This window comes from Equus przewalskii, chromosome 5 (genome assembly GCF_037783145.1).
Source record: "Equus przewalskii isolate Varuska chromosome 5, EquPr2, whole genome shotgun sequence".
Classification (NCBI taxonomy): Eukaryota; Metazoa; Chordata; class Mammalia; order Perissodactyla; family Equidae; genus Equus; species Equus przewalskii.
Window position 1 is genome coordinate 42,976,336 of NC_091835.1, and position 13,834 is coordinate 42,990,169.

Here is a 13,834-nt window from a genome sequence, read left to right on the forward strand (position 1 = left end):
GTTAGAAATACACTCTGTTGCAATCCCAAATGGAGTATACTGCAATACAATTCTGACACTAACCACCCAGAGTTAGTACAGGCTCCACAGGTTTAGAGCTCAGTCCTCCACAGACTGCCCTTATTTCAGTTGCCAACCACAAGTTCCAGAGGTCCTCAGCCCACCTGTACTTCTCACTGACTTGACTATATATTCAGGGGTTCCTGTAACCTCCTCACTTTGATAATTCACTGGAACAACTCAGGCAAGTGCTGTATTTAGGATTAGTTTCATTATAAAGGATACAACTCAGAAACAGTCAAATGAAGACATGTATAGGGTGAAGTCTGGGAGGAAATGCAGAGCTTCTGTGGCCTCTCTTCATGGACTCCAGGTAGCACATCAATGTGTACACCAACTAGGAAACTCCACTTGGTGTCCAGAGTTTTTATTGGGGTTTCATTACACATTATTGAGTAAATCATTGGCCACATGTTTAACTCAATCTCTAGCCCCTCTTGCTTCCCTGGAGGACAGGCTGGCTCAAAGGCCAAAGCATCTAATCCTCTAATCACATGGTCTTTCTGGTTACCTGTCCCCATCCTGAGGCTATCGAGGGGCCTACTGTAAGTTACCCACTAGTATAACAAAGACACTCCTCTCAGGAAGTTCCAAGGGTTTTTGAAGCTTTGTATCAGGAACCAGGGACAAAGACCAGATATATCTTTATTATACCACAATATATCTTTATTCATGTTGTATTAAATGCTATCAGAGTTCAGGCATTTACTTCCCACGGGGGGTTACTAGCTAAGATAAAATAAGCTGGCTTGCAGGAATAGAAGTTTCAAGAGGGGAAGAGGACAGATAAAGCAATTCAGATGAGATTTTTTTAATTTCATTGTTTTACTATGACATATTGGTTAAAAAAAAAAAGGTACTTTATTTTTGTTTGACCGAAATGAGATTTTGTGTGGAAGATAAGGTGCTAAAGACACCTGGAGTTCAAAAGTGAAGGATTGTGTATGCTAGGCTAATGACTTTAGTAAAATTATCCTGTCGATAGGATATTTCATCAAGGAGGGGAGAGTATCATAAGTGGTATTTTAGGTAATCAGATTGACAGCAGTATGTAGTTTGAACTAGAATAGGTAAATTAGAGAAGCTATTAGGGAGTGTCAAAATCTAATTTTAAAAAAGTATAATTTTTTAAAACATGATTTTTTTACAAACATAGAATGAACAAGTGTCAATGATTATTATTTAATTTACCCGTGAGTTGGGTGGTTAGTTAGTTCAAATGAGAATTAAATGAATGGAGGATATATTACAGTCCATCTGAAAAGCATACAGAATTACATTTGCTAGGTTTGAAATAAAACTTTGGATTTATTTTTTTCTTTGGGAAAGAAATCATTTTCCTCTCTCCCTGAAGAAATTTACAACTTAACCTGCAACTTCACAAAGTCTGGGCTCTGATCAACAGTAAATATTAAATCACACAAAAGTATATTCCCTAGAAAATTAAATAATCTGGGGGGCGGGGGAGTTTGTTAGACATTAAGGGACATGCAGTCATTTTTTTGTCTTGTTTCTGAGTTTTGGATAATTTTTCTTACTAGTTCTCCTTATGATTAGAAAAAGTTTCTGAAGATTGGTCTTGATAACATATATTTTTACAAGCTAGACATTGTATTTCAGCCTGATTCATTTATGTGTGTGGTTTCCACAGATTAAGAACCATTCTAGTTCCTTCATTGTAGGCTTGTCACAGCTGATGAAATGAGATTCATTCTCTAAAACGATACTCCAGTACAGCCCTGAAAGAAAAGCTGATTTGTTCAGGTGTATCTTGATAGAGAGTAGGAGAGATTCTTATTGAATGTCTGCAAATTACTATATTGACATGCAAAATAAAGAGATTCAGCAGAAGTATTTGTTCTTGAATGCCCGAGGGGTCAGGGAGAACAAAGTATCATTTAAACAATGTTTCATTTCAGTTAATAAGCATAGTCTACGCCATTCCGGGTTGGAGATAGAATTTGAAGAAAGAGAAAGGGCTTCCTGGTAGGCTCACAGAAAACAGGACATTATGAATAATACAACAATATTCCCCCCAAAATAAAATATTAGGTTTTTCTCATCAGTTCACACAGTACTATGTAGATCTTGTTGCACAGGATCTTGGGTTAGTAGGTTTTCACAGTCATGCCTTCTGATCTAAAAATAATTTGGAAATTACAGTTCAGCCCTCTGGTACAGTCTGACAGGGTGTAAACAGTGCTGGCTCAGAAGCCTGTGCCGATGAGTCTATTCACTGCAGTACTAATAATTAGAGTAGATGGGACAGTCCTGTTCTTGAGGCTCTGAGGCTGAAGACCCAATTTGTACTTGTAGCATATGGCAAAGCCCTTAGGCAAGCAGGAGAGGAAAACAGAAACCACATGTTGATGATAAGACTCAATGGCTCTGATTAATTAATAACACTAGCCAATAATATCAGAATGGAGAATAAAATTTTTTATAGGATAAAATATATAACAATTTCATTAAATATTGCTCAATGTTTTCCTGAAGATAAGAACATATTAGGGGCAGTAAGAACATTGGCAAGTCTTCCAGATAAAGTATACACAGTATCTGAAACAGATTTATATTAATACTTTACCTCTTCAAAATTCATCAAGGTAAAGGTGCTCAGCATCGCTAATCATCAGGGAAATGCAAACCAAAACCACAATGAGATATCACCTCACATCTGTTTGGATGGCTATTATCAAAAAGACAAAAGATAACAAATGTTGGCAAGGATGTGGAGAAAGGAAACTCTTATACACTGTGGGTGGGAATGTAAATTGGTACAGCCATTATGGAAAACAGTATGAAAGTTCCTCAGAAAATTAAAAATATAACTACCATGTGATCTAGCAATCCCTCTTCTGGGTATATACAAAAAGGAAATGAAATCAGTATCTCAAAGAGATATCTGTGGTTTCATGTTTATTGCAGCATTATTCACAATAGCCAAGATACGGAAGCAACCTAAGTATCTGTCAACAGAAGAAAGGATGAAGAAATTGTCATATACATATACTATAGACTATTATTCATCCTTAGAAAAGAAGGAAATCCTGCCATTTTCAACAGGATTGTGACAGTGTGGCTGAACCTGGAGGACATTATGTGAAGACACACAAAGAAACACACTGCGTGATCTCACTGATAGATGAAATCTAGAAATGGCAGATTCATAGAAGCAGAGAGTAGAATGGTGGTTACCAAGGGCAGGGAGGTGGGGGAAATCGGGAGATGTCTGTCAAAGGGTGCGAAGTTTTAGTTATGGAGGATGAATTTTAGTTCTAGAGATAGAATGTGCTACATGGTTACTATAGTTAATAGTACTGTATTGTATACTTGAAATTTGCTAAGAAAGTAGATCTCAGGTATTCTTAACACACACACACACACACACACACACACACACACACACACAACTATGTGAGGAGATAGATATGTTAATTACCTTGACTGTTGCTATCATTTTATTATGTATATCAGAATATAATGTTGTACACCTTAAATATATGCAATTTTTATTTTAAAGTGTAAAAAACAATAAAATTAACCAAGAGAAAGTTACACTTCTGTATTGACAGGGAAGGTCTTCCTAAGCACTTTTTAAGATAGTGTGAAAATAATTACAAAATCTAGAGCATACCAAATAAACTTCAGTTTTAGATTTCTCTTTCAATAAGATAAAAGAACAAATCTTTGTGATTGCCAAGGGGCCCTCTGGGAAACCCCCACCACAGTGTAAATGTGAAAAACATCTTGAGGTTTTTTTCCTGAATTTAGGCTCTAATCTTGGCAGGAAAAAAATAAAAAACTATCAGAGGAGATGTGCTCACTTGATTAAATAGGAGCATATATACCTTAGAACAATAAATGATTAGAGCTTGGCTGCCTATTAATCAAAGTGTCAATACGGTAATTAAAAATAAACACAGCAGAAGGTAACACAATTGGTAGGAACTTTAGCTTTTTCAGAATTGAGACGCTAAAAAACAATTAAGTACAGCACAAACCACAGAACATTATTTTAGTGAGATAACGAATCTCTTCTATCTGGGCAGAAGGTAAAAAATAACATTTTATTTTTGCAGAAATAGAAAAATCCATCCTAAAATTCACATGGAACCTCAAGGGACTTCAAATAGCCAAAACAATCTTGAAAAAGAAAAACAAAGTTGGAGGACTCATACTTCCTTATTTCAAAACTTATTACAAAGCTACAGTAATCAAAACAGTGTGTTACTGTCATAAAGACAGACAGACAGACCAATGGAATAGAATAGAAAGCCCAGAAATAAACCCTCCATATATGCTCAAATGTCTTTTGACAAGGATCCCAAGCCATTCAATGTGAAAAGGACAGTCTTTTCAACAAATGGTGTTGGGATAACTGGATATCCACATGCAAAAGAGTGAAGTTGGGTCTTACCTTACACCATACACAAAGCTTTCATTCCATTGCTTGTTTCCTTTGGTCCACAGAAGTTTAAATTTTGATGTAGTATAATTTATTTATTTATTTATTGTTTTTTTGAGGAAGATTAGAACTGAGCTAACATCTGCCACCAAGCCTCCTCTTTTTGCTGAGGAAGACTGGCCCTGAGCTAATATCCACACTCATCTTCCTCTACTTTATATGTGGGACGCCTGCCACAGCATGGCTTGACAAGCAGTGTGTAGGTCCGCACCACGGATGCAAACCGGCAAACCTCCCCCCCACTGAAGTGGAATGTGTGAACTTAACCGCTGTGCCACTAGGCCAGCCCCCCAATTTAGTTTTTGAGATTTCATGTGAGTTTTAGGAAGGCTTTTTCTATTTCTGCAAAAATAAAATGTTATTTTTTACCTTCTTCTTTTTACTTTCTCCCAGATGTGGGAGAAATACAGGAGAAAAGCTTCATGACATTAGATTTGGCAATAATCTCCTGGATATACACCAAAAGCACAGACAACAAAAGAAAAAATAAATCAGACTACATCAAAATTTAAAACTTCTATGCACCAAAGGAAACAATCAACAGAATGGAAAAGGCAACCAATGGAAGGGAGAAAATATTTTCAAACCATGCATCTGATAAGGGGTAAATATCCAGCACATATAAAGAACTCCTAGAACTCAATAACAGTAACCATAAACAAATAACCCAATTAAAAGATGAGGAAAGGACTTGAATAGACATTTCTCCAAAGAAGATATACAAATGGCCAAGAAGCATATGAAAAGATGATCAACATCCCTGATCATCAGAGAAACGCAAATAAAAAAATGAAAACCACTGAGATATGCCTTACACCCATCAGGATGGCTCCTATGAAAAACAAACTAAAAATGGAAAATAACCAGTCTTGGCAAGGATGTAGAGAAACTGGAATGCTTGTGTACTAGTGATGCGAATGTAAAAAGGTGCAGCTGCTATGGAAAACAGTATGGTGGTTCCTTAAAAAATTAAAAATGGAGTTACCATGTGATCCAGTGATCCCACTTCTGGGTATATATCCAAAAGAACTAAAAGCAAGGTCCTGAAGAGCTATTTGTACAACCATGTTCATAGCAGCATTTTTCACAATAGCCAAAGGGCGGAAGCAACTGAAATGTTTGATAACAGAGAAAGTGATAAACAAAACGTGGTATATACATACGAAGAAATATTATTCAGTCTGAAAAAGGAAGGAAATTCTGACACATGCGACAACATGGATGAATCTTGAGAACATTATGCTAAGCAAAATAAGCCAGTCACAAAACACAAATACTGTATGATTTCACTTAAATGAGGAATGTAGAGTAGTCAAACTCATAAAAACAGTAACTAGAATGGTGATCGCCAGAAGCTGGGGAGAGGAGAGAATGGGGGGTTTTTGAATGGGTATAGAGTTTCAGTTTTGCATAATGAAAAATTCTGGAGCCTGCTTACACAAAAATGTGAATCTATTTAAAACTACTGAACTGTGCACTTAAAAATGTTTAAGATGGTAAATTTTATGTTATATGTATTTTATCACAGTTAGAAATTTTTTTTAATTTAAATAACATTTTACTACCTCTAAATCTGCCAAGACTAAACTTTGGCATTTTAGCAGAAAGAAAACCAAATTCTACTTTCCATTAATATTTAGCAGGAAATGATTCATTACTCCTTATAAAATGTTGCTTTTGAATAAGACCATCAAAACTGAGCAAACTTTGCAGGTTTTTTTTTAACACATTCATCACTGTTTTTCAGATTCATTGCTTCTTTTCAGACATTGCAGGTATTAGAAACTATTGCAAATAAAGTTCACATTCTGCACACCATTTACAATTTTCTGAAACTAAGTTTCATCATTAGATTTCTTCTCACATTCTCTGTCAACCAGGGACATTAGGACAAAACTAATTTCAATTTCCCTTGATAAACAAAACACATCCTATTACCTTGCATACCTGGTTCTATTTCTCTGCCACTATTGTTTCTAGAATAGTGTACTAGTTATTAAGTTACTGTCTTCTAGCTCCAAATCCACCCTTCTATATTTTGCTCTGTGATGCTACAGCTAGGATTCTTCAAATAAGATATCTGCATGCCAGATGGCTCCATTTTAGGCTCTGTCTACAGAACTTGTTAGAAGGAGACGGCAAGGCTAGAAGAAGAAGAAAGGACTCACCACTTCCTGTCTGCTTCCTGTCTCCTTGTGGTTCCTGTGAGCATCACCCCAACAATGCTTCTTCACCCTGGCAGCAGCAGTGCCTGCTTGTAGAAGCAGCTGAATCTAGTTTGCAGACTTCCCAGCAGTAGCAGAATGAACTTAATTTGCCTCCAATACCCTCAGAGACACCAGCAGCAACTGACTGCGGCCCCCTCAGCGCCTATTCCTCAGAAGTCTAGATTTTAGCTCCACATGGAGTTTTCTCTAAACTTTTAAGTTTTAATAATTCCAACCTCTTTCCTTGGTTTCAGCATTAAGGGTGTTAGCTGCTTATTGCAATGCTACTCCTATGATATGCGCAGTGATCCGTCACCGACAGACTTTGAAGAAGTGACGTGATTGGTCACTGATGATGATGTGCGTCTGTTATTTACATAGTGATTTTTGTGCTGAAGACTGTTAAAAGATAAACGGAGGTATATTAAAAATTTTGAGTTTATTTGAACAAAAATCAATTTGAATCGGGCAGCATCCGATCTAACAGACAGAAAGGAGCTCTGAGGAGCGGTACAAAATGAAAGACTTTTATAGGCAGAAGGGAGCAGGAACAAGGAAGTTATACTAGGCAAAAAAGTGAGTTGGTTACAGCAAGGTTACTTTCCTTTGGGAGATGGCAGGGTTCTATCAGCAGATTACTAACTAGTGCTATCAGCTGATCCCTGACTGACTGGTTTAAGATTCCATTTCGGGGAGAGCTGAAACTGTAATTCGGTCAAGTCTCAGCTTGGTGATCTGGGGCTTAGAATAAACAACTCCATTTGGGGCCCGTTGCCTTGTTTTTAACAAAAGCTATCAGCACGGTTTTTACTTTATGCAATTACTCACAGTTAATATACCATGGTAACTGAAATGTGAAACATGTTGTTGGGGGACTGGTGTTATTTAGTGAAACCGTTGTGCTGTGAGTTGAATGGTGATCCTGAAAAATAATTTGAAGTCTTAACCCCTCGTCCTTTAGAATGTGAACTTATTTGGAAACAGAGTTGTTGTAGATGTAATTAGTTCAGATGAGGTCATCCTGGAATAGGATGGGCCATTAATCCAGCATGACTCATGTCCTTGTAAGAAGACAACGTGAAGATGGGTAGGAAGAACATCGTGTGAAGATGGAGGCAGAGATTGGAGTTATGTGGCTATTAACCAAGGAGCACCTGGGGCTGCCAGAAGCTCTAAGGGGCAAGGAATGAGGGCTCTGCCGACACCAGACTTCTACCTCCAGAAAAACTCTAAGAGAATAAATTTCGGTTGTTTTAAGTCACTCAGTTTGTGGCACTTTGTTACAGCAGCACTAGGAAACTAATACACTTGGTGACTGTATTGCAGAAACCTTCAGTTCTCCTCCTGTGCCCTTCTCCTTTACTTTCACACAGGACGCTTTACTGCTGACACTTCCGGCCACCAAACATGTGGGGTTTTTTCCCCACATGAAGCAATTCTGCGACACCAGCTGGGTGTCATCCTACTATTTAATTCTGACACTATTACCTGGAGATAGCATCACATCCCACAGGTTAAGGGCTCAGTCCCACAAGAGTGCCCCTACTTTAGATGTCAATCGCAAGTAGTAGGACCCCAGCTTATCCACAACTTCTGTGTGACTTGGCTACAAATCGACTTTCCCATGACCTCCTGCCCCATGGACTTGATTATTTGCTAGAACAGTTTGCAAGAACTCAGGGAAACACTGACATCTACTAGTTTATTGAAAGATCTGATGAAGAGATACATAGGGTGAGGTCTGGGACGGTCTGGAGCACAGGAGCTTCTGTCCCCGTGGAGTTGATGTGTGTCACCCTCCTTGTACGTGGATGTGTTCACTGACCTGGAAGCTCTCTGGACCCCATACTATTGGGATTTTTATGGAGGCTTCATCATGTAGGAATGATCGATAATTAACTCTATTTTCAGCCCTTCTTCCTTCTCAAGAGAATAGGGGGAGGGGCTGAAAATTCCAAGCATCTAATTATGACTTATTCTTTCCCGTGACCAGCCCTCATGCAGGTGCCCACCCAGAGTTGCCTCATTAGAACGAAAGACACTCCTTTCACTCAGGAAATTACAATGGTTTCAGGAGCCCTGTGCCAGGAACTTGGTGGCAGAGACCAATATATATTTTCTCTTATCTCACAGTAAGTAAAATTATAAAATGTTACACATGGTAAAATAAAATGTGGTAACTAAAATTCATGCATGTCAGAACTGTGCAAAGGAATGACTACCTGTAGTCTTTATTACCATATTATGTATACATTTTAAACAAATATATCTAACTGCTATTTCACAGAGAGAACCAGGAGGTAGAGTATTAAGACCTATTATATGTAAGCATTTTAGCACATCAGTGGAGCATATCTGTGATGACCCTCATGGCCACATACACACATCATTTTAACACTTTCTTAAGGCCGCAGAAGTGAATACTGCCAGCTGTTTAATAACATATAAACATAAGAAGCAAAAGTATATATACTTCATATATAAATATATATTTTATATATAATGACCAATATTCATTATTCTATCATATTCAGAAATTATCCGGGTAAGCAAAGATGAACCATTAATTTACTAATATTAGTGTCGTAAAGTTAACTAAGGGTCTTGGAGATTTTGTTTAAGTCGACATGCTACGGAACATAATTACTATTGATATGAAAAAGTTGTCAGAACTATAATTCAACTTATAATTTAATAATTTAAATTATAATTTAATTCAGAAACAAAAACAAAACAAAGTCAGAAAAAAAAGAGCGAGACGCAGGACAGTCAGTGAAGGCAAGATTACATTGCTGCTTGGAATTCACTCCAAAGATCAAAAAGAGAAATGCCTTAAATAACCCATGAGGTGCACGTCCTGAGCAAGACAGTTTCACCGGCTCTCGTGAGCGGGTGAATCCACTTGGGCCTCTAGGTGGAACAACTTCCGTAACTGCCAAAGTATAATTTTATTTCCAAAAAGTTAAAAATGACTCAAACACACATAGAATGACACCATCAAGAATTTATTTCTTTAAAGAGGGAACTAGCAGGATTGTAAAGTTGATTTAAGGGAAAATTAGAGAAATTAAGGACTATATAATAAATCATCAGGAAAGACATATTGAAATAAATTTGTTAAGTTTAAGACAAAAGTGGTTAAATTCCTACTGGCCAATAATGCTATAACTTATAATGGTATCTTTTCTACAGAACATTAATTATTTCTATCTCTGCCAGGAAAAAAAATCTACAAGGTGATATGTACCTTCACAGTCTTAAACCATAGTAACTAAATAATCCTAGAACTAGAGAGATCCTGTTAACAGGATAAAGTATAACATCGAACGGATATGCAACCATCTTTTGCTTTAATTCCAAGTTCAGGATAATTTTTCTTAACAAGAAAGAGAACCAGAGTAAAGTGTGAAAAAAAATATTAGTTCAAATTTATTTCTTATCTAGACGTTCATTTATTTCTTAGTTACTTCTGCCACATTTTTGCAAATTGCTAGGATCCCAAGCCAGGTGGAGACTGTAGGTCATCTAAAATTGCTTTTGGGGCCGTCCTTGTGGCCGACTAGTTAAGTTCGCACTCTCTGCTTTGGTGGTCCAGGGTTTCGCCAGTTTGGATCCCGGGCGCGGACATGGCACAGCTCATCAAGCCATGCTGAGGCTGTGTCCCACATAGAAGAACTAGAAGAACCTACAACTAGGAGTATATAACCATGTACTGGGGAGTTTTGGGGAGAAAAACAAAACAAAAACGAGCAAGATTGGCAACAGATGTTAGCTCAGGGCCAATCTTTAAAATAAAAATAAATAAATAGATAAATAAATAAATAAATAAATAAAATTGCTTTCACTGAGAATTTTCCCTTAATTTATTAGCAAAGGCAAGAATTCTAACACCTTTAATTTCCTTTTAAGCAGGTAAATACTAATGTTTCTTCAATGGGAATGCTTTTAGCTGAGTTTCTAAAAATGGAGAAATGGAGTTTGAGGCAGATGAGGTTCTAATATAACTCTCACACTCCATACCTCCCCACAAATAAATATGAATAATTTTTTACATTTATTTATACCTGTATCATATGCAAAACTTACTTTTGGTTGTTACAGTCAACTACAACTTAGTTATATGTTTTGTTTTGTTTTTTCCCCAAGGAAGATTAGCCCTGAGCTAACTACTGCCAGTCCTCCTCTTTTTGCTGAGGAAGGCTGGCCCCGAGCTAACATCCATGCCCATCTTCCTCTACTTTATATGTGGGACGCCTACCACAGCATGGCATGCCAAGCAGTGCCATGTCCGCACCCGGGATCAGAACCAGTGAACCCCCGGCCGCTGAGAAGCAGAACATGCACACTTAACCGCTGCGCCACAGGGCTGGCCCAGTTATATGTTTTGAAGTACACATTCTTCGGTCTTCCCAAAGACCCTATCTTTTTCAGCATAGAGCAGTGGTTAAGAGGGCAGCATAACTCCTTCTAGCTCTAACCTAGGTCTGCTAATCTGTGATTAACCCTTTTTTGTCTCACTTTCTTTATCTGGTTTTATGCTGAAAAGGAATACAAATCTTCCCCAAGAAGGAATATTACACTGGTTCTTCACTGCCCCATCAAATTCATAAATCAAGGTTCAATTATTTACCGCTCTCTCTAGCCATTTGGAGTCAAGTGATAAACAGCCGTCCAGGCAGTTGTTCTCATAGTACATGAGGGTCACTAAGAAACTTGTTAAAGTGAGGATTCCTGGCCCTGTATGCAGACACTCTGATTCTATAGAACTGAAATCAGCTCAGGAGTCTGCATTTTTTTACCCAGACTTCCCAAGGAATTCTTAGGCACATGGACCATATAATTTTGAGAATAGGAACAGAAAACTAGTTTTCTATACCAACTGATATGGAGGCAGAAACCAAAATAGGATTATTGGTAACTATATTATTGGGAGGATTTGGGGTTGGCTTGGCCCAAGTGGCAACTTTAAGAAAATAAAACAGGTGTAATGATTCAGGCACAGCAGTTACTGAGGTTAAAAGAAAAGCAGCAGACAATTAGGCACTGTAATATAAGTGCTACCGAAAGATACCTCACTCCAGATAGCAATGGTTTTAGCTTCAGAACAGTGGTATTTACAAGAAAAATTTGACAACTAGCTTGCTAAGATGTTTCTTAATGTGTATTTTAGAAAAACACTGGTCCTAACAAAGAATGCTTTAAATCACCAGAATAGAATGACAGGCACAGACGCAGTTCTCTGATTTAAAGAAGTTTATAAAAGTAGGACATCTGAAGGAATGAGAGATGACGAACCCCACAGAAAAGATGATATAATATCATACACTGGGAGAAGGCAAATAGCAAAACTTTTTATGAAGTTTTGATACTGAATATGACCTAAGATAGTAAGTCCTTAGGACCCAAGACATCACTAATTCCACTGGTCAGAATATGGGCTTGGAGAGATCATATGAGAGTTAGAACTCTGGTATAAATTTGTTGCACAGTTGGCCCAATCAGATTCTGAATTGATCCTGAGGTTTCAGAGAGTCCTTGCCTAAAACATGATGGCTGGTTATTTAGTTGGATGGTATGACCCATATTGTGGTTATCAATCATCCTTGGCCTTGTTGGCCACAGTGATCAGAGAACAATTAGAAGGAAAATAGAGAGAGAGCCCATCCATACTTTAAGGGGAATGCTATCAACCTGATTGTAGGTCAACTTCACTAGGCTCTTCCTGACATGTAGAAGACAATGTTTTGTTCTCACCTAGACTCCCTCTGGTGTGTATTCATTTCCATGGTTATAGTGCCATCATCTATAAATTTATTGGATGCATTATACACCACTATGATATTCTAGCCACATTGCCTCAGACCATTCTTCACGGCAAAAGAAATGAGGCTGAAGCCCAGGGTATTTATCGTTATCATACTTTCTTGTGCCCACAAGTTAGGTATATAAGAAAGTGGAATATTTTATTGAAAATCCAATCAGGTATCAGATTGGGAACCTCATTTTGAAAAGTTAGAGTCCAGTATTGCAGAATGTGATATATGTTCTGAACCAGTGACCCAAAATGATACTTTCTCTCCCATAGTAAGGAATGAGATTCTAGGAGACTAGCAATGTACTAGAGAGTGGCACTGCTCATGATGACATCTAATGATCAAGTTTCAGAATTTTTCTCTCCTGATCTTGAAACAACGGACTTTTCAGCTCTCAAATCTTAGTAACTGAGGAGAAGATGGGATGTGGTAATAGTAGAAATAAGTTTAAAGAAGAAACTGCCATTTGCTCCTTATGCCACCAAAGCAAGAGGCAGAAAAGAAGGTAATGACTTTAGCTAGATGATGGATCATGATTATAAAGGAGAAATGAAAAGTATAGCAAGAATCCTAGGGAACTCCTGAGGTCATCTCTTTTTTACTATTATCTAGTGGTACCAGAGTACCAGAGACATGTACAGGCAGGATCACAAATGATTCATTACCCTCAGAATTGAAGGTGTGAGTCACTCAACTGGGGGTGGGGTGAGTAGGCAAGGGAAGAGAGGAAAGGGAAGAGAAAACAGTGCAAGCTTAAGTGCTGCCAGAAGGCAAGGAACACACAGTGTAGCTAAAGGGAGACGTAAGTCATCAATCATAAATACGAGCTATTGCCTCATGACCAATTACAGACATGAGGGCTTTAGCTATAGTCTCTACATCAGATTGATCGTTATTGCTATTTTGTTTTTTTACTAATTATAATAGAAATTACCAATTGTCCTCCACCATCTCTTCCTCCTGTCCTTTCTTTGTAACAGAATACCCAGTTTTTATCTAGGCTCATGACTTCTCAAAATAAAGACTGCTTTTCCTTATCTCTCTTTAAGCTGGGTATGTCCATGTGAGTAAGTTCTGACCAGTGGAATAGAAGCAGAAATGTTTGTCAAAGTCCTTAAGTGGGGGTAGGGGGGACATATAATTTTCACTTCCTTGTTTTTCTTGTTGACTGAAATAACGTGTTTGCTGTATTATTTGAGAATATTCAATTCTTCCACACATGGTAAGACAAACAAATGAGATATTTGAAACTCATAAGAAGTATTAAGCCTAGATAACAGGTAAGC

General features: G+C 37.7%; 1 long non-coding RNA gene across 3 annotated transcripts in view; it reads right to left on the reverse strand.

Annotated features, from left to right (window-relative positions):
• Positions 1-13,834, reverse strand: part of LOC103559386 (uncharacterized) — a 95,967-nt gene that overhangs the window by 58,916 nt on the left and 23,217 nt on the right. The window contains exon 1 of one of the 3 annotated variants that reach the window (XR_011539996.1): positions 6,697-7,034. The exons of the other annotated variants lie outside the window; for them this stretch is intronic. This is a non-coding gene — a long non-coding RNA (uncharacterized lncRNA). Of the gene's footprint in view, positions 1-6,696; positions 7,035-13,834 lie in introns of those variants that run through there. 3 annotated transcript variants of the gene reach the window in all.